Here is a 22,463-nt window from a genome sequence, read left to right on the forward strand (position 1 = left end):
CACAATGACTTTTGCACCAACCTATAGGAATTACCATCAGATTACAAAACCAAAGTATATGGGGGGTAATTTGATAAGAGCCATATAGCTAGTGGGTTTTGAAACTGAGACATGATGTTAGGTCTAACTACCATGTTCCTGATTGCTCCAATTTGCCACAATGCTTCCAAAAGTATTGAGACTTTTAAGGCTTATTCCTGAATTTTTGTGGCTTGAATTACTCTTACTGACTAGGTAATTTATTACAAAGGGACAGGAAGGAGTAAAAGCAGAACAATTCCTCATCATTAATTGAATTGTACCAAAGTAAATATCTCATTGTAGATTCCCTTTTTGAAAATAATTTTTATATTTGTCAATGTGAGAGTAGGTGAATTCTTATTGGCTACTTTCTTTCCAGAAAAAAGCATTCCTATTATTTAGGCAATGAAGTTGGCTTTTTGTTTTTTTTTCCTTTCCAAGAGGAAGAAACCAGGGAAATTCAAGAGAGACGAATAACAATTATCCCTCCAGCAGAGGAGACAAAGTCACTAAAAATGCTGCACCTAGGGTTTGCCATTAGTATTAAAGATCTTGCCCCCTTTCAATCAGAAGGATGAGAAGACTTTAAATATGATTTTTGTTTCTTTTATCACTATGGTTGTTGTTTTGTTGGTCTTTTTAGTGTTGATGTATTTTATCATCTTTTCTTTACATTTTGCTTCCTTGATGACACTTAAATGCTCATGACTTCCAAATTTAGACCCCTTTCTCAAAATTCTCTTCTGTGTTTTAGACTCACTTATCCAACTGCCTTCAAGGTGTCTCCTCTTGCTTATACTGTTGGCATATGATACTCAGTATATTTAAAACAAAACTATTTTAATTCTTATGCATGTTTCAGTATTTTTTGTCTTGATTAATGTTGCCATCCATTCACTCACTCAACCTTTCAGCTAAAATATTTAAGAAAAACTTGGTATGTTATTCATTTTTTTCTTTACTTCAATTTGAACCTGTGAAAACTTTGTGATGAAACCGCTGATGTAGACAGTGGAACACAATGAAAGGGTTTTAACTCATCTAGTAACATAATTTGCATTTTAGAAAGTTCATATTGCCAATAATGCAGAGATGGGATGAAGGCAGGTTGACCTGTAGGTCAGAAGACCACATAGCCTTTTATTTAAAAAATACCCTAGTGAGCATAATGTTGTGAATGTACTTACTGCCATTAAACTATACACTTAAAAGTGGTTAAGTTGATAAATATATGTTATGACATTTTACCACAATTTAAAAATATGTCAGGCCAGGCAAGGTGGCTCACACCTGTAATCCCATCACTTTGGGAGGCCGAGGTGGGCGGATCATTTGAGATCAGGAGTTCGAGACCAGCCTGGCCAACATGGTGAGACCCTGTCTCTACTAAAAATTAAAAAATTAGCCAGGTGTGGTGGCACATGCTTGTAATCCCAGCTACTCGGGAGGCTGAGGCACAAGAATTGCTTGAACCTGGGAGGCAGAGGTTTCAGTGAACTGAGATTGCACCATTGCTCTCCTGCCTGGGCAACAGAGCAAGACTCTGTCTTAAAAAAAAAAAATAAAAATAAAAATAAAAAATAATCCCAGTGAGAGCCGAAGGCCTGAATTAGAGCTGTAGCAATGCAGATGGAAAGAAGGAGATGCATTTGAAGGATATTTAGGATATGGGATCCAAAGGACTTCATGACCTCTGAGGATAGAATGAGGTGAGGTAGGTTGGGCAAGATTGGCTGACTCCTAGGATTCTGGTTTTGGCGGCTAGGTAGATAGTAGTGCCCTAATCAGGATAATGGAGAGGAAGAACAGTAGATTTTTGCTGGGGAGTATGTGTGTGGGTATGTGTGTGAGAGGAATATGTGTGTAAGTTAAGTCTTACATGTTTGTGGTGTCAGTAGGACATAAAAGTGGGGATGTTAAGCAGGCACTTGGATATAAGAGTCTGTGTTAAAGAGAGAATATTAGGTCTATTTCAGTTCAATCAACAAGTATTTGTTGGGTAATTCCTATGTGCCAGGCATTGTGCTGGGCTTTGATTATTTAAAGAACTGCTTCTTACTCATAAGAAGCAGTAAGGTAGGAAAGCAGATCTTTATATGGATAACTCCAGTAAGTTATTACTAAATGTTATAATATAAACACAGGTATTAACAGAACCTACCTTGGGTATGGAAGGAGAGGAAAGGTCTATAAAGGCTTCCTGATGATGCGTAAGTGTTGAAGGATAAGAGTTACCTCAAGAAAGGTGAGAATGGAGACAGGGCATGGATGTGCATTCCAGGCAGAGGAAATAACACACAGGTATAAAAAGCCTCATGCATTTCAAATACTGCCAGTAGTATGGTTTCTCAGAACAACAAAATAAGAGGTGAAAGATGGCAGGAAATGGTGCTAGACAGGTATGCCATACTACATTTTACTTTCAATTGCAACTGAAGACAGAGGAGTGGATGGAAATGTTTGGAGAGAGAAGAAATAAAAAAGAAGAGAGGGAGGAAGAGGATAGAACCAAAATGACAAAAAATATGTAAAGAAAATAAATTTTAAAAATAATTTGAGCAAGAATGGTCAAAGAAGTAAAAGATGGACCAAGAATAGGACAGTCACAGAATCCAGAGAAGAGAACTCCAAGAAGGGAGTGATCATCAGAGTTAAGTAGGTGCTTAAACAAGATCAAAGTGAAGAGTCCATTTGATTTGTCAGGAAGTGATAACCTTTTTGAGTGCAATTGTAATGGTATGATAAAAGTGAGATAAAGTATGAATGGAATGTGAAAAAGTGAAAACAAAGTATAGGCTGCTATACAAGAGCTTCGTTAGAATGTAAAGAAAAGAGAATTGTAGTTACAAGGGGATGTTTGGCTGAAGGAGTCTTGTAAGAAATGGAAAACATGTGAATGTGTTGATAGACTATGGAAAAGGAGAATACAGAAACATGCTAAGGTATAAGGGAGGAAGGTAATGCTTTTTAAAATGGGCCTTTGAGGAATGGATCATAAGCATAACTTGTAGGATTATCCTTGAAACTATGACTGGTTAACTTTTCCTTGCAGACTAAAAGAAAAGAGGTGGAAAGAATATATCTGTGGATAATCCTGTAGGTGTAGAGGAAGGAAATGACAGAATTCATGCCTGCTAGATTCAATTTTCCTCATGGAATAGAAAGGTAAGATTTCTGCTGAAAGCATAGAGTGAGAAAAAGGCTGAAAGAGAATAGTGAGGGTTTAATAGGACAAGAAAGGGAGGTGACCAGGGATATGAAAAAGGATTTTTAGGTGGTATGCATCTAGCTAAAGCTAGACACTATAGCTTTGTAGAAGACATAAACCATCATAGTGGTATACTTTCCCCCCCATCAACTCTATACTTTGGGGGTAGATTTGGGGAAAGCAAGTTATAGAAGTAACTCAGAGTTTATGACTTACAGGACAGTAGGGTGAAAAAGACCAGGACATAAGGAAACTGAGTGTCTTAGGGAGAAAGTGATTAAACCTAGACTCCAGACTGAGGAGAGAAGAAAGCAAGTCAACAAAGGGCTGTTACTCTACGGGGAGAATGGAGAGAGCAAGGGACTGGGTATCTTGATTTGTGTTGAGGCTAAAAAGCAAGAAAAGTTGGAGTAAGACTGTGATTCCTGTCAGAGAGGCAACTTTGACCTTAGGATTTCAGATGTAGAAAAGTTCTGAGTGACAACAAGATCCAGAGTGATCCAGAGTAGCTGAAGTGAAAAGGTAAAGGTCATTAACATTCAGGAGGCAAATGAATAATGCAGGTTATTGACACAGATATTGAAGTTTGTTAGCATGAATGCAGAAGCTGGAGTAGAGAGGAAGACACTGAATGAGTTGCTTGAAACTGACATTAAATAAATGGCATTGATCAGGAGATCAGAAGCAATTACTGAACAAGAGGGATAGAGAATGATAGAGATGGATGATGTAAACCTCAAAGAAGGGGTTTTACATGGATGCAGAAGTTATGAAAGTACTAAAAGGGAACCAGAGCTTTCCTTCCTGTTATATGGGGTAAAGGAGAAATGCTAGTGTTCAGTGGGCTACTGGGAAAAAAGTGTCCTTGGTAAATTCAAGTTTCAGGTAAAATGTGAGGGCAACACATTCAGTGCAGAAGTTGTGGATAGACACAAGTAGAAACAATGGAAAGAAGGTTCGCGAAGACAGATTAAAAGGAGCTGAGGTGTAAGGACAAAAGGAGAAGGAGGGAAAGATGGGGAGGGGAGGAAGCACAGAAATATATGGAAGAGGACAGGCAATTAATCGGGCTTACCCATTCCACCATGCAGAAGCTATAACTAATGAAATAAACTTCTTGCTCAGTTTTAGCCACAACCGAAAGATACATATACAGACTATAATGCACACAGATATATATAAAAATGAACATATGCAGACATATTTATGAATATATACAGATATTACCATATAAATACGAACACACACAAATATGCTCACAAAAGCACATATAAGAAATCAGGGAATATAAAAAATGAAATTGATAAAAGTATATCTGAAAAAGACTGAAGAAAGAATTCATAAGTGAAAAGGTGAAGGTAGAAGTAGATGGGAAAATGGGTTGAAAAGTCATACAGAAAGTGAAAACAAGAATTGTTAGAAAGTGGTAAGAATGGTGTATTAGTCTGTTCTCACACTGCTATAAAGGGTTGCCCAAGACTGGGTAATTTATAAAGGAAGAAGGTTTAAATGACTCACAGTTCAGCCTGCCTGGGGAGGCCTCAGGAAACTTACAATCATGGGGGAAGGGGAAGCAAACATGTCCTTCTTCACATGGCAACAGCAAGGAGAAGTGTAAAGCAAAAGGGGGAAAAGCCCCCTCTAAAACCACCTGATCTCCTGAGAACTAAGTCACTATCGTGAGAACAGGAAGGGGGAAACTACTCCCATGATTCAATTATCTCCACCTGGTTCCTCCCATGAGCTGTGGGGATTATGGGAATTACAATTCAAGATGAGATTTGGGTGGGGACACAGTCAAATCACATCAAATGGGGAGGTGAATAATAACTATATAGTCAGAGAATTATTCCTTATTTTTATAGAGTTAGCCTCCTGGGCTCTTCCACCTGTCTGCCTACACCTACCCTTTAAATCATTACCCTACTTGATTTCCTTTATGAGGTATTGTCAAAATGTTAAGAGAATTGTTATATCTTTACTGTGTTTTACTTTTTTTTTTTTTTGAGTCTAACACTTCCAGTCCTCGAAGGGCTTTGTATAGGTTAATAAATTGCTCACCATTATTGGTTACTCTCTCTGCTGTCCAGTGTCTTTAAAAACATAGAGTCCTATATAACAATCCAGCATGGTCATTACAAAGGGAAATGGAACTTATATGTCTCTCAATCTGGGAATTTACTTCTATCTTAATGCTGCCATGTTTCACTATGGGTTTAGACTGAGCGTTGGGGCAAAAGGCTCACACACTAATACCTGGGCCTGCTTTGCCAGCAAAACCAAGGCAAACTTTCTTTTTTGACATTTACAATTAATATTTCCATTTCAGAATAAATCACCCAAAAGTCAGTAGCTTAAAACAACTCTATTTTATTTAATCATATCAATTTGGGCTTGGCTCAGCTATAAGCTTTGCCTGGAGTCACTCAAGCAGCTGTAGTTCACTGGGGCTGCATGGCACGTGCTAACAGTTGGTCCCGCCTTCTGGCTAGGACTCCCTCTTTATGTGCGATCTCACTCTCAAGTAAGCTGGCTCGGATTTATTTACATGGTGAGCACAAGTCAGCAAGAGGGCAATGCCAGAATCAGTGAGGCCTCCTGAGACCTTGTTCAGAAGTTGTACAACATCCCTTGGTTTCTTTTGTCGGTTAAAGTGAATCGCAGCCAGCCCAGATTCAAAGGGTGGATGGAGCAAGAGCAGCTGAAAAAAATTTGTGGCCATTTCTCATTCCACTACAGTATTGATCCTAAATTTAAGATTTTTACATTTATCCCTGTCAGATTTCATCTTAGTAAATATAGCTCATTTTCCCCAGCAGTTCATATCTTTTGGCATCCTGAATTTGCTATCACTTTTTTTTTGTTCTTTTGAGAAGTCTACTCTTTATGTTTTTAACTTAGGTCTTCAGAAAAATGTTGACTAGGAAAGAACCAAAGATAAAGTATAGAGAAAAGCTCTTAGAGGCAATTTTACAGATTATAATATGTATTCTTTTTCAATTAGCTATAAATTCTCAGAACTGTGCAATCATTTCTTGATCTTTTCCAGAAAGTTATTTTGAGACAGTTTGTGAAATGACTTCTGAAATCAAGACATATTAAAGTTCATTATTCCTCCTTACCTACTAGCTATAGAAGTTAATTCCTGAAATGTAGCTAGACCTGCAAGGCTCATTATATGGCAACTAGGACTGGTTTCACTGTCAGAGCATACTAAGTCCTTAGTGAGTAGATCACTGAGTTATTAGGTCAGTCTGCAACTAAAGAATCTGGACCAGCTATAGTGTATCATCCAGAAGCATTTATACCTATTTCAATTAGAGTGTTAAAGGGCTTAATTAGGGCTCTTACAGATATCCAAAAAAGCCTAATACCTAATTTCATGATCTGTGACACGGAAGCAGAAGTTTCTAGACTGTGATGATACCTGGCAAATATGGTGTGTTTGCAGATCATTTCTTGTTGAAGTTGATATTACGCCTTGTATGGCTCACAGCATAGAGCATTTACTTTATTTTTAAATTTAATTTTAATGAGTGGTCTTTCAACATTCAATATATAGTCACTGGAAAGCTTTACTGAAGAGTCCATGAGTCACTTTTATCAAACCCAAACCGTGAATTCCAAAATACTACCAACCTAACAATGCTGTGTTTGGTATCAGCATTTTGCCTTATTAAAAAATATATTTTTTTATTGAACAGGTTCACTATTAAATGGATAGCAACTTACAAATTGATCTCGTTTTACACAATTTTGAAACTAAAACATTTGTTTGTAATCTTATTAATAGAAAACTCAAATGTAATAATGGGTTGTGATTGATTTGGCTGTGGGCATAATTTATTTACCTAGAATTGGACACAACCATGATAATAAAGTGAGATTTCAGCTGTAATTATGGTAGAGAAAATGCAAAAAAAAGTTGACACCAGCAGGGATGTAGAAAGCCAAAGTAACTATCAACTATGACTTATAGCATACATATAAGTGTTTTCCTTGACAAAGGATAGTGTTAAAAATCTTAGCCTAGCTAAGTTGTCATTGAAAGTTTACATGGATATAATAATTAGAATCAAGCATTCTTCTCTCTGTTAATCTTCATATCAAGATCTTTGAGATTAAGTAGAAACCAAAGAATGCATTTTAAAAGGCCCTCTTACTACCTACTTGATCCAATGTGTTCAGGTATCTCCCATATCTTGTGATAGTCATGAGATTTGAGAATTTTCATCAGTACTAAAATGTTGCTAAATTTAGAGCTTTATGTAAGTTTAAGCAGAGTAGACACCTAGGTTTTGTTTAAATACATTTCAGTAAAAAAAGCTAACTTTCAGCAAAAGCATTGATTGTATTATCAGTCTAGTTTTTGACCTAAAAATGATGACTCCCAATTCAATACTTATGTACACATTGTTTCCACTACTAACCCCCACTATCCCAAACACAGGGGATACTCAGGAAATGAAGCTTAGAAAATTCTTTCTTTCTTTCTTATTATTACTATACTTTAAGTTCTAGGGTACATGTGCACAACGTGCAGGTTTGTTACATATGTATACACGTGTCATGTTGGTGTGCTGTACCCATTAACTCATCATTTACATTAGGTATGTCTCCTAATGCTATCCCTGCCCCCTGCCCCCTCCCCACAATAGGCCCCGGTGTGTGATGTTCCCCTTCCTGTGTCCAAGTGATCTCATTGTTCAATTCCCACCTATGAGTGAGAACATGCGGTGTTTGGTTTTCTGTTCTTGCCATAGTTTGCTGAGAAGGATGGTTTCCAGCTGCATCCATGTCCCTACAAAGGACACGAACTAATTTTTTTTTTTTAATTATACTTTAAGTTCTAGGGTACATGTGCACAACGTGCAGGTTTGTTACATATGTATACATGTGCCATGTTGGTGTGCTGCACCCATTAACTCGTCATTTACATTAGGTATATCTCCTAATGCTATCCCTCCCCCTACCCCCTCCCCACAATAGGACCCAGTGTGTGATGCTCCCCTTCCTGTGTCGAAGTGATCTCACTGTTCAATTCCCACCTATGAGTGAGAACATGCAGTATTTGGTTTTCCGTTCTTGCGACAGTGTGCTGAGAATGATGGTTTCCAGCTGCATCCATGTCCCTACAAAGGACATGAACTGATCCTTTTTTATGGCTGCATAGTATTCCATGGTGTGTATGTGCCACATTTTCTTAATCCAGTCTGTCACTGATGGACATTTGGGTTGATTCCAAGTATTTGCTATTGTGAATAGTGCCGCAATAAACATACGTGTGCATGTGTCTTTAAAGCAGCATGACTTATAATCCTTTGGGTATATACCCAGTAATGGGATGGCTGGGTCGAATGGTATTTCTAGTTCTAGATCCTTGAGGAATTGTCACACTTTTCCACAATGGTTGAACTAGTTTACAGTCCCACCAACAGTGTAAAAGTGTTCCTATTTCTCCACATCCTCTCCAGCACCTGTTGTCTCCTGAATTTTTAATGATTGCCATTCTAACTGGTGTGACATGGTATCTCATTGTGGTTTTGATTTGCATTTCTCTGATGGCGAGTGATGATGAGTATTTTTTCATGTGTCTGTTGGCTATATGAATGTCTGCTTTTGAGAAGTGTCTGTTCATATCCTTTGCCCACATTTTGATGGGGTTGTTTTTTTCTTGTAAATTTGTTTGAGTTCTTCGTAGGTTCTGGATATCAGCCCTTTGTCAGATGAGTAGATTGCAAAAATTTTCTCCCATTCTGTAGGTTGCCTATTCACTCTGATGGTAGTTTCTTTTGCTGTGCACAAGCTCTTTAGTTTACTTAGATCCCATTTGTCAATTTTGGCTTTTGTTGCTGTTGCTTTTGGTGTTTTAGACATGAAGTCCTTGCCCATGCCTATGTCCTGAATGGTATTACCTAGATTTTCTTCTAGGGTTTTTATGGTTTTAGGTCTAACATTTAAGTCTCTAATCCATCTTGAATTAATTTTTGTATAAGGAGTAAGGAAAGGATTGAATTTCAGCTTTCTACTTATGGCTAGCCAACTTTCCCAGCACCATTTATTAAATAGGGAATCCTTTCCCCATTTCTTGTTTCTCTCAGGTTTGTCAAAGATCAGATGGCTGTAGATGTGTGGTATTATTTCTGAGGGCTCTGTTCTGTTCCATTGGTCTATATCTCTGTTTTGGTACCAGTACCATGCTGTTTTGATTACTGTAGCCTTGTAGTATAGTTTGAATTCAGATAGCATGATGCCTCCAGTTTTGTTCTTTTGGCTTAGGATTGTCTTGGCAATGTGGAGGGGGTCTTTTTTGGTTCCATATGAACTTTAAAGCAGTTTTTTCCAGTTCCGTGAAGAAAGTCATTGGTAGCTTAATGGGGATGTCATTGAATCTATAAATTACCTTGGGAAGTATGGCCATTTTCACGATATTGATTCTTCCTATCCTTGAGCATGGTATGTTCTTCCATTTGCTTGTGTCCTCTTTTATTTCACTGAGCAGTGGTTTGTAGTTCTCCTTGAAGAGGTCCTTTACATCCCTTGTAAGTTGGATTCCTAGGTATTTTATTCTCATTGAAGCTATTGTGAATGGGAGTTCATTCATGATTTGGCTCTCTGTTTGTTACTGGTGTATAAGAATGCTTGTGACTTTTGCACATTGATTTTGTATCCTGAGACTTTGCTGAAGTTGCTTATCAGCTTAAGGAGGTTTTGGGCTGAGACGATGGGGTTTTCTAAATATACAATCATGTCATCTACAAACAGGGACAATTTGACTTCTTCTTTTCCTCAGAGAATACCCTTGATTTCTTTCTCTTGCCTGATTGCCCTAGCCAGAACTTCCAACACTATGTTGAACAGAAGTGGTGAGAGAGGGCATCCCTGTCTTGTGCCAGTTTTCAAAGGGAATTTTTCCAGTTTTTGCCCATTCAGTATGATAATAGTTGTGGATTTGTCATAAATAGCTCTTAATATTTTGAGATATGTTCCATCAGTACCGAATTTATTGAGAGTTTTTAGCATGAATGGCTGTTGAATTTTGTCAAAGGCCTTTTCTCCATCTATTGAGATAATCATGTGGTTTTTGTCTTTGGTTCTGTTTATACACTGGATTATGTTTATTGATTTGCGTATGTTGAACCAGTCTTGCATCCCAGGGATGAAGCCCACTTGATCATGGTGGATAAGCTTTTTGATGTGTTGCTGGATTCTGTTTGCCAGTATTTTATTGAGGATTTTTGCATCGATGTTCATCAGGGATATTGGTCTAAAATTCTCTTTTTTTGGTGTGTCTCTGCCAGGCTTTGGTATCAGGATGATGTTGGCCTCATAAAATGAGTTAGGGAGGATTCCCTCTTTTTCTATTGATTGGAATAGTTTCAGAAGGAATGGTACCAGCTCCTCCTTGTATCTCTGGTATAATTCGACTGTGAATCCGTCTGGTTGCTGGGCTTTTTTTGGTTGGTAGGCTATTAATTATTGCCTTAATTTCAGAGCCTGCTGTTGGTCTATTCAGGGATTCAATTTCTTCCAGGTTTAGTCTTGGGAGAGTGTAAGTGTCCAGCAAATTATCCATTTCTTCTAGGTTTTCTAGTTTATTTGTGTAGAGGTGTTTTTAGTATTCTCTGATGGTAGTTTGTATTTCTGTGGGGTCGGTGGTTATATCCTCTTTATCATTTTTTATTGCGTCTATTTGATTCTTCTCTCTTTTCTTCTTTGTAAGTCTTGCTAGCTGTCTATCTATTTTGTTGTTCTTCTCAAAAAACCAGCTCCTGGATTCATTTATTTTTTGGAGGGTTTTTTGCGTCTCTATCTCCTTCAGTTCTCCTCTGATCTTAGTTATGTCTTGCCTTCTGCTAGCTTTTGAATGTGTTTACTCTTGCCTATCTAGTTCTTTTAATTGTGATGTTAGGGTGTCAATTTTAGATCTTTCCAGCTTTCTCTTGTGGGCATTTAGTGCTATAAATTTCCCTCTACACACTGCTTTTAATGTGTCCCAGAGATTCTGGTATGTTGTATCTTTGTTCTCATTGGTTTCAAAGAACATCTTTATTTCTGCCTTCATTTCGTTATGTACCCAGTAGTCATTCAGGAGCAGGCTATTCAGTTTCCATGTATTTGAGCGGTTTTGATTGATCTTCTTAGTCCTGAGTTCTAGTTTGATTGCACTGTGGTCTCAGAGACAGTTTGTTATAATTTCTGTTCTTTTACATTTGCTGAGGAGTGCTTTACTTCCAATTATGTGGTCAATTTTGGACTAAGTGCGATGTGGTGCTGAGAAGAATGTATATTCTGTTGCTTTGGGGTGGAGAGTTCTGTAGATGTCTATTAGGCCCACTTGGTGCAGACTTGAGTTCAATTCCTGGATATCCTTGTTAACTTTCTGTCTCGTTGATCTGTGTAATGTTGACAGTGGGGTGTTAAAGTCTCCCATGATTATTGTATGGGAGTCTGAGTCTCTTTGTTAGTCTCTAAGGACTTGCTTTATAAATCTGGGTGCTCCTGTATTGGGCGCATATATATTCAGGATAGTTAGCTTTCCTGATGAATTGATCCCTTTACCATTATGTAATGGCCTTGTCTCTTTTGATCTTTGATGGTTTAAAGTCTGTTTTATCAGAGACTAGGAATGCAACCCCTTCTTTTTTTTGTTCTCCATTTGCTTGGTAGATCTTCCTCCATCCCTTTATTTTGAGCCTATGTGTGTCTCTGCATGTGAGATTGGTCTCCTGAACACAGCAACCTGATGGGTCTTGACTCTTTATCCAATTTGACAGTCTGTGTCTTTTAATTGGACCATTTAGTCCATTTACATTTAAGGTTAATATTGTTATGTGTGAACTTGATCCTGGCATTATGATATTAGCTGGTTATTTTGCTCATTAGTTGATGTAGTTTCTTTCTAGCATTGATGGTCTTTACATTTTGGCATGTTTTTGCAATGGCTGCTATCAGTTGTACCTTTCCACATTTAGTGCTTCCTTCAGGATCTCTTGTAGGGCAGGCCTGGTGGTGACAAAATCTCTAAGCATTTGCTTGTCTGTAAAGGATTTTATTTCTCCTTCACTTATGAAACTCGGTTTGGCTGGATATGAAATTTTAGGTTTAAAATTCTTTTCTTTAAGAATGTTGAATATTGGCCCCCACTCTCTTCTGGCTTGGAGAGTTTCTGTGAGAGATCTGCTGTCAGTCTGATGGGCTTCCCTTTGTGGGTAACCCGACCTTTCTCTCTGGCTGCCCTTAACAGTTTTTCCTTCATTTCAACTTTGGTGAATGTGATAATTATGTGCCTTGGAGTTGCTCTTCTCGAGGAGTATCTTTGTGGCATTCTCTGTATTTCCTGAATTTGAATGTTGGCCTGTCTTACTAGGTTAGGGAAGTTCTCCTGGATGATATCCTGAAGAGTGTTTTCCAACTTGGTTCCATTTTCCCCATCACTTTCAGGCACACCAATCAGACATAGATTTGGTCTTTTCACATAATCCCATATTTCTTGGAGGCTTTGTTCATTTCTTTTTACTCTGTTTTCTCTACACTTCTCTTCTCAATTCATTTCATTCATTTGATCTTCAATCACTGATACTCTTTCTTCCAGTTGATTGAGTTGGTTACTGAAGCTTGTGCATTTGTCACGTAGTTCTCGTGTCATGGTTTTCATCTCTATCAGTTCTTTTAAGTCTTCTCTGCATTGATTATTCTAGTTATCCATTCATCCATTCTTTTTTCAAGGTTTTTAGTTTCTTTGCGCTGCGTACGGAGTTCCTCCTTTAGTTCTGAGACGTTTGATCGACTGAAGCCTTCTTCTCTCAACTCGTCAAAGTCATTCTCCATCCAGCTTTGTTCCGTTGCTGGCGATGAGCTGCGTTCCTTGGGAGGGGGAGATGCACTTTGATTTTTTGAATTTCCAGCTTTTCTGCACTGCTTTTTCCCCATCTTTGCGGTTTTCTCTGCCTTTGGTCTTTGATGATGGTGACGTACTGATGGGGTTTTGGTGTGGGTGTACCTTCTGTTTGTTAGTTTTCCTTCTAACAGTCAGGATCCTCAGCTGCAGGTGTGTTGGAGTTTGCTTGAGGTCCACTCCTGACCCTGTTTGCCTGGGTATCAGCAGCAGAGGCTACAGAAGATAGAATATTGCTGAACAGCGAGTGTTGCTGTCTGATTCTTGCTCTGGAATCTTCGTCTCAGGAGTGTACCCAGCCATGTGAGGTGTGAGGTGTCAGTCTGCACCTAATGGGGGATGTCTCCCAGTTAGGCTACTCGGGGGTCAGGGACCCACTTGAGCAGGCAGTCTGTCCGTTCTCAGATCTCAACCTCCGCGCTGGGAGAACCACTGCTCTCTTCAAAGCTGTCAGACAGGGACTTTTACACCTGCAGAGGTTTCTGTTGCTTTTTGTTTAGCTATGCCCTGTCCCCAGGGGTGGAGCCTACAGAAGCAGGCAGGCATCCTTGAGTTGTGGTGTGCTGCACCCAATTCAAGCTTCCTGGGGGCTTTGTTTACCTATTTAAGCCTCAGCAAAGGTGGGCGCCCCTCCCCCAGCCTCGCTTCCGCCTTGCAGTTAGATCTCAGACTGCTGTGCTAGCAATGAGGGAGGCTCCGTTGGCGTGGGACCCTCTGGGCCAGATGTGGGATATAATCTCCTGGTGTACCGTTTGCTAAGACCCTTGGTAAAGTGCAGTATTGGGGTGTGAGTTACCCAGTTTTCCAGGTGATGTTGTCTCAATTTCCCTTGGCTAGGAAAAGGAATTCCCTTCCCCCTTGCACTTCCCAGGTGAGGCAATGGCTCGCTCTGCTTCAGCTCTCTCTGGTCGGGCTGCACCCATGGACCAGCATCGACTGTCCGACATGCCCCAGTGAGATGAACCTGGTACCTCAGTTGAAAATGCAGAAATCATCTGTCTTCTGTGTCACTTACGCTGGGAGTTGGAGGCTGGAGCTGTTCCTATTCAGCCATCTTTGGCACCCATCCCCTAAAAAAGTCGAAGCTTAGAAAATTCTTATGTTTCTTAAAATGATTTTGGGCCGCATTTTTTTTCTTTTTTACATCTGATATCAAATAGTCAAAGTAACAATCGTTTGGGCTAGTCATGAGACAGAACTGTGAAAGTGGAAAGTTTGTCTTTATTTCTCAAAGAGCAAAGTCTAAAATAAAATAATTTAGTAGTAATAATTAAAATGGAATTCCAATAGTAATAGAGAATTCTAGAGAGAGAGAAAAACTCAAAACAAAAACTTAATGCTTAGCAGAAATTTACCCCAATGATACTTCACTCATTTCCTATCAAGAATCTAAGTATCCTCATATTCTCCTCCTAATGACGCTTAGCCCTTGCCCTGAACTTTATGATGATATGTGATTCACAAAAAGGCATATCTACAATTTATTACAGTACAAAGCTTTAACTCAAACATGGAAATATCTGATGGAGAAATTTCAGGTATCAATTGATAGATATCAAAATAGATGTATTTTGGGATTCACATTTTTCTCTTAAGTGACTCCTGGGATGTGACTATCATCTCTGTCTGCATATAAGATTGTCCCTTACATGTCCCTCTTATTGTCAACTGGTATCATTGGCTGGATATACATGCATTTTAAAAAAGGGAGAAAAGCAAGAAAAATTTTGGAGATACAGCCAACAATATTTACCTTTAAAGCCTCATTACTAATCAGGTATGAATTAATTTGTTGATTTCGACTATAACTTCAAAATTAATCAAATCTAATTCATCCCTTCCCCCCAAACCATTTTGCTATGTAAAAAGTTATCAGCCAGGTATTGTGGTACATGTCTGTGGTCCCCAATTCTCGGAAGGCTGAGGTTGGAGGATTGCTTGAGCCCAGGAGATTGAGGGTAGAGTAAGCTAAGACTGTGCCACTGCACTCCAGCCTGGGTAATAGAGCAAGACCCTGTCTCCAAAAGAAAAGAAAGGGAAAATAAAGGAAAGGAAAAAGAAACTGAAAAAAGATAAAGAATTACTGGAATAAAGGAAACAAATAAATAATGTAGATAATTTAGCTCCTAAGATACATAATTATACAAAGCACTGTCATTCATTCATTTATGCATACTTCTTAGGTAATTATTTTGTGAACAGCACCTTCTAAACACTTGTTCTATACAGCCTTTTAGGTGTTTCTACTGCAGATATATATCATATGAAGTCTTTTTACAAAATTCTCTGTAAGGATGGATTATAAAAGGAGTTTTCATCCATAGCAAGTTATAATACCTTTCTCAAGTGGCTAAAAGGTTTTAAATACTGTGAACGAGAGAGTGTGTTAGATAGGAAAACAGTGATAAAGTGAGAATAAGCTGTACTCAGATCTCACAATTCCTGGGTCATTTTATTTACCATGCTGCATTAAGTTTGACTTTTAGATTTACATTAAGAAGTTACTTCATGCCTTGAAATTCAGCAAGAAACTTGGATTTACTGTTGAGATTAAATAGAACACAGAAAAAACTTGGTATGTGTATATTCAACTGTGCTTAGATTAGATATATGACATTCCCTTTTCAATGTCATTAATATTAAAAGTAGACAAGGTACCAAAAAGTTACCTATATTTTAAACACTACTATCTTTTAGGTAACCTTGAAAAATGAAGCCCGCCAATCAATCATATCACCAATTAATATCTACTTAGGTGAATAATAAACATAAAAGTTAGATATGAAAATTAAAATATGTGAAACTTTGTTTTGTTTACTTTTGTTTCACCTCCTTTAAAAATGAGAACACAGAAAATAAAGCAATATTTTCTTCTTTATAGTATCACTAAAATAATTTTATTTCAACTTTTGGATTTTAAAATACAACCTTTGGTATAATTTTACTCAAGGCTTAATTAAGGTTTTGTAAGTTAGATGTCTAGATTGTCCCCTGGATTCCAGTTGGCCCATGGCAGCACTAAGTGTATTGGATGATACTATCAGAAAAGTACGTAACAGAAGATAATGGAGTTATTTTGCTTAATTCCCTAACAACATTAGAAAGTGCCTGAGATAATAGAATAAATTAAGATTAAGTTACAATTTTATTGGGCTCTTTCACTTTGTCTGTCGGGGGATATTTAAATCATATGTAACATTCCCAAGAAAACTCAATTCCCATAACAAGTCCATGAGGCTCCATAAGGGTAGGGACAATGTATTTACCACTGTATATTTGGTAGCCAGCCCAACAGGCTCTCAAAAATCAATAGAATATTGTTTATGAATAAATATAGCACACATATGTTGGGAATAAGGAGTACATTTACATTTCTTATTCTAAAGTAACGGGTTGAAATTTTGATGCTGACCTCCTAAAATTAGGTTTCAAGAATAAAAGAAAGTCAATTAATTGATGTGAAGATTTATAGTATATAGTTTGTCAATAATCTTTGCAGAAGAACATTAAATGATAGAGCAGTTATCTAAAAAGAACAGATTTCTCTCACTTGGTTTGGTGAGAAATATGTTAGATAAAATTTCACCCTAAGTAATAACGAAGTAAAGGTATTTCAGTTCCTCTTGTTCTTCGTCTTCTTTTTCTTCCTTTGTCTTCTTCTTCGTCTTCTTTTCTTCTTTTTCATCTTCTTATTTTCTTCTTCACCTTCTTTCTCTTCCTCTTCTTCTTTTTTATTTATTTATTTTTTTTTAGAAGGAGTCTCGCCAGGATGGAGTGCAGAGGCATTATCTCGGCTCACTGCAACCTCCAACTCCTGGGTTCAAGCGCTTCTCCTGCCTCAGCCTCCCAAGTAGCTGAGATTACAGGGATGTGCCATCATACCCAGCTAATTTTTTGTACTTTTAGTAGAGATGGAGTTTCACCATGTTAGTCAGGCTGGTTTCAGCTCTTCTTTTGATTTCATAATTTGTCAGAAGAAAAAAGAAGAAGCTTACGAAGGAATGAAGTTGCCTTGAATGTGGACTGCTTATGCATCTTCTATGGAAGAAGTATCGGAGTCAAAAATAAGCAGGCATGTGACAGAAAGTAGGAAAAAACAAATTCAGTGTCAACCATTTCAATGATCCCATTTAAAATTATTTGATTTCTAAGAATTGTAATGGGATACATCAGTGGCATTTTTTAAAAAGGATGTAGATGAGTGGGAAAGTATCTCTTTTTGCCTTATTCTTGTGTTTGTGTTTTACTCCTACTCCCCATGTGAGCATATGCTTAAGTTACAACTGAAGGCTCACAGAGTATCTTGATGTATCCTGATTTCTTTCAGCTGGAAATAGAGTTTGTTGGTTACATCATTGTCTTATTTAAAACATCATAGTTTCACTATTTTTAGAGTGTCTTTTGTTAAAAATTGAGTGATAAGTTGTTTTCTTCTTAAATATTGTTTTGAAAACTGCCCAATTATACTGTCTTCACAGTCTTTTTCTTATGGCGAATCAATCCTTGGTTTCAAGATAAGGATAAAATAAATAGAAATCTGAAGTATAATTTCACTCATGGTATTATTGGACTTTCAGGTAGTCACTGCTTCTTTCTGGCAGTTTAAAATTGCATGTTATTGGGCTTAGATATTTTACAGAGTCCTAATCTTTTTACATAAATAAGAGTGATTTACTTTTCTAAAACATCAAATTTAGTTGCTATATAACCACGAAAAGGCAGATTGCTCTGAAATTGTTATGATGCATACTCATCATAGACTCTACTTTATTTAATTAGTATAACATCACAACATAGAAAATAGAAAATGCTATAAAGCCCATACCACATATGTTTATATTTTCATTTATCACAAAATAGTGTAGAAACATATATACTTCCTTTGTATTTTACAGACAAGGAATTCTTAATGCAGAGAAAGATTGAAGAATTAAGAGGTTACTCAGAACTATCTTACTCTATGAAATAATAAATGAACAAGAAAAAACATACGTTAATATGTTACTAGCATGATACATATACATAAGCTAATAAGCTAAGATTTACAGCAACTATTCATTAATATTAACTAGATGATTTACTCAAAATAAGTATTTATACCAAAGTTAGGTAACAAAGCACACACCAAAAGAGGTAGATACTGCATATTGCCCAAACCTGAACTAATCTAAAGAAAAATAACAAATTACAATTTTCACATGTCGTGTTTCGTAGAGTTTCTGAAAATCCTTGAGGATTTTACCAGGAGACAGGTTTGAGACTATTCTCTTAGTAAGACTGTAATACTGACTTTCATTTTTTTCCCCCTGATTCCTGATTTTCATATGCCACTTGTAAATGTAATTTTCATTCTTTAATATCCATTCACTTCACAGTTAATACTTTTCAAGCACCATAGATGACTTGAAATTAAATCACATACATCTTTCTTTTATGCGTTAAAGTGTTAGTAGTAAGGATTAATGGGCTTTATTCTCAGTACCTAGATTATTCTTTGGTAGTAAGTTAGTAACATAGGAACACATGAACTCTTTTGAACTGACAGGACACTAGTAAACTATATCAGGGACTGAGTTACAATGATCTTAAGTGTGAATTACACTTATGTTCAAATTTATTTACTGTGAGTGATCACAGAGATAGACTTTTCATGTGATTTCCTTTAGACTTACAGTATTTGTACTGTTGACTATATACAGATCTATGTATTCTACAAAATATCTGGAAATTGGCAGCAAATAATTAAGGCCTCATTTATTTATAATGATTATGATTTAGAGAGTTATGGAAGATACTTTGTCCATTTTTTGTGGAATAACAAACATTTACTCAAAAATGAGTAAGTAATACATAGTCACGCTCCATCCCTTAATGCCTCTTCCTCTCCTTTTGAACAGATGGGTAATGTATGGGCATGGGAGGTGGAAAGGACACAAGGACTGGCCCACCACCTTCTCTGTCCCCCAAGATGACAGCTTATAGAGCAGAGGAGGCAAATAGGTCCCCTTCCCTCCCCTCAAGGTACCATATGGTCACCTAAAGCAGCAGCTCTGTAAGGCCAAATGAAAATTATTGTTTCATCTTAATTAGCAGAACAATTCTCATCTGTGTGCTAAGAGAATAGTCACAAACCTGTCTCCTGATAAAATCCTCAAGGATTTTCAGAAACTCTACAAAATATGACATGTAAAAATTGTAATTTGTTATTTTTCCTTAGATTAGTTTAGGTTTGGGCGATATGCAGTTATCTGCCTCTTCTGGTATGTGTTTTGTTACCTAACTTTGGTAGAAATACCTCTTTTGTGTAAATCACTTAGATAATATGAATGAATAGTTGCTGTAAATATTTGATTAGCTTATATATATATACATATCAGGCTAGTAATATATTACTTTTTTTCTTGTTCATTTATTATTTCATAGAGTAGGATTGTACTAAGTAACCTCTTAGTTGTATAGTACAGGTAATACAGAAAGAAGGAAGGCTTCAAGGGAATTGAACTTGGTCCTGTAGAATGGGTGGGATATGAATAAGCAAACAGGAAAGAAAGGGGGGTAATGTATAGAAAAAAAGCATCATAGATGAAGCACAGGTACAAGGATGAATATAATCTATGAGAGGAACTGCAGAGAGGTCAGTCTGGCAGGAACAAAGAGAGGCAAATAAGCAAAGATTTACAACAACTATTCATTGTCCACCCTCATCATGTGCCTTCTTAAACAAATTAATTAGTAAAATTCTTTCTGGTTGGGCGTGGTGGCTCATGCCTGTAATCCCAGCACTTTGTGGGGCCAAGGCAGGTGGATCACAAGGTCAGGAGTTTGAGGCCAGCCTGGCCAACATGGTGAAACCCCGTCTCTACTAAAAATTAGCCAGGCGCGGTGGCGGGCACCTGTAATCTCAGCTACTCGGGGGGCTGAGGCAGGAGAATCACTTGAACCTGGGAGGCGGAGTTTGTAGTGAGCCAGGATCATGCCACTGCACTCCAGCCTGGGTGACAGAGTGAAACTCCATCTTAAAAAAAAAAAATTCTTTCTACATGCAGTCTCCAGCTGCTTATATCTGGACTTTAAAATATTCACACATCAGGCTACTTCTGATAATTCTCAGTCGAATGACATCACTTCAGAAAGTGAACTGCTGTTTGCCCAGTAGAGGAGTTACATATTATTGCCTTTTGAAGGATGATACCTCAAACTGCAGCCTTGACATCTGGCCTATCTTTGAACGGCTTGAGATACAGCTCTTATGAATAATCTTTATCATTCAGAATAACTTTGGACATTCTGACTTTTAGCACTAAACTCCATGGAAGAGTTTAATTATTTGGGAAATGGGGTTATACAATCTAAATTGCTGTCATTCCAAAGAAATTCTCATGGGTATTTTCTATTATTCCCAGAGAAGAATCCTTACAAGCCCTTCCTTTCTTTTCCTTGTCAGTTTCTAGAAGCCAATTTTGATGAGTTTTATATCTGCCATCTGGCTGTACTTTTTTCAAACTCAACTTAATATTTTTTCTCATAAGTTTATAAGTTAGGGTTACACAAAAAGAAAATGAATTTAGTTCTTAGTATTGAAATAAAGACATTCTATTAATGGCACTGTTTTTCCTATCTCTTATGCAGAGAATCTTAAAATGCTGAATTCTTTACCCTTCACATCTAGTTGGTCATTAAATCACATTTTGTCAATAGTGTTTCTGATACAAATTTCTTCCTCCCATTCTCACTGCTACCAACCTACATCAGCACATCATTTGTCTATCTTAAAATACTATACTATCATGACTGCTTCTTAGCTAGTACTCTTACCTATAACACCAACCTGATTTAATTAATCTTCCAATGCTAAGTGAGAGATCGATGTTCCTAAAATGCTATTTTCCTCAAGTAATCATTGCTGCTTTAAAAACTCTACACTGGCTTCTTATTTCCTATCACATGAAATCTAAATGTCTTTGCATACTTTTGAAGGCTCTCAGTAATTTAGACTAGTCTGGCTTATCTGATCTCAAGCTCCAGGAGCCTCTGCTCCTGCCAGGGTGACCTCTCTGCAGCTCCTTTCATAGATTATATTTACTCTTGTACCTGTGCTTCATCTCTGCTACTTCTTTCCTCTGTATTACCCTCTCTTCTTTCCCCTATGCTAATTCATATCCCACCCATTCTACAGGGCCATGTTCAATTTCCTTGAAGCCTTCCTTCTCTCTGTATTACTCTGTACTGAAGAACTAAGAGATTACTTAGTGCCATCCTACTCTATGAAATAATAAATGAACAAAGAAAATTATGTTAATATATTACTAGCATTATATATACACATACATATACACAAATTACAAGATACCAGATACTTTTTAACTTAATTGTATTTGCTGACACTCGAACCCTCTCCAAATATTTAGGTACAAGTATGTTTACTGTAGCAGTATTAGGAAACAACTCAAAACCAGTGGTATAAACTTATCATAGGCAAAGAAGGTATGAAATGCTTTTATTTTATTTTATTTATTTTTTTCTTTCTTTTCCTTTTTAATTATACTTTAAGTTCTAGGGTACATGTGCACAACATGCAGGTTTGTTACATACCTATACATGTGCCATGTTAGTGTGCTGCACTCAGTAACTCGTCATTTACATTAGGTATATCTCCTAATGCTATCCCTCTCCCCTCCCCACACCCCACAACAGGCCCCGGTGTGTGATGTTCCCCTTCCTGTGTTCAAGTGTTCTCATTGTTCAATTCCCACCTATGAGTGAGAACATGCGGTGTTTGGTTTTCTGTTCTTGCCATAGTTTGCTGAGAATGATGGTTTCCAGCTGCATCTGTGTCCCTACAAAGGACACAAACTCATCCTTTTTTATGGCTGCATAGTATTCCATGGTGTATATGTGCCACATTTTCTTAATCCAGTCTGTCACTGATGGACATTTGGGTTGACTCCAAGTCTTTGCTATTGTGAATAGTGCCGCAATAAACATATGTGTGCATGTGTCTTTATAGCAGCATGATTTATAATCCTTTGGGTATATACCCAGTAATGGGATGGCTGGGTCATATGGTACTTCTAGTTCTAGATCCTTGAGGAATCGCCATACTGTTTTCCATAATGGTTGAACTAGTTTACAATCCCACCAACAGTGTAAAAGTGTTCCTATTTCTCCACATCCTCTCCAGCACCTGTTGTCTCCTGATTTTTTAATGATTGCCATTCTAACTGGTGTGACATGGTATCTCATTGTGGTTTTGATTTGCATTTCTCTGAAGGCGAGTGATGATGAGCATTTTCCATGTGTCTGTTGGCCGTATGAATGTCTTCTTTTGAGAAATGT

The 22,463-nt window shown here is 37.5% G+C and overlaps 1 protein-coding gene across 3 annotated transcripts in view; it reads right to left on the reverse strand.

Annotated features, from left to right (window-relative positions):
* The window catches only part of MIPOL1 (mirror-image polydactyly 1), a 373,501-nt gene that overhangs the window by 4,671 nt on the left and 346,367 nt on the right, over positions 1-22,463 (reverse strand). The window lies entirely within an intron of this gene.

This window comes from Trachypithecus francoisi, unplaced genomic scaffold, assembly GCF_009764315.1.
Source record: "Trachypithecus francoisi isolate TF-2019V2 unplaced genomic scaffold, Tfra_2.0 Lachesis_group3, whole genome shotgun sequence".
Lineage (NCBI taxonomy): Eukaryota > Metazoa > Chordata > Mammalia > Primates > Cercopithecidae > Trachypithecus > Trachypithecus francoisi.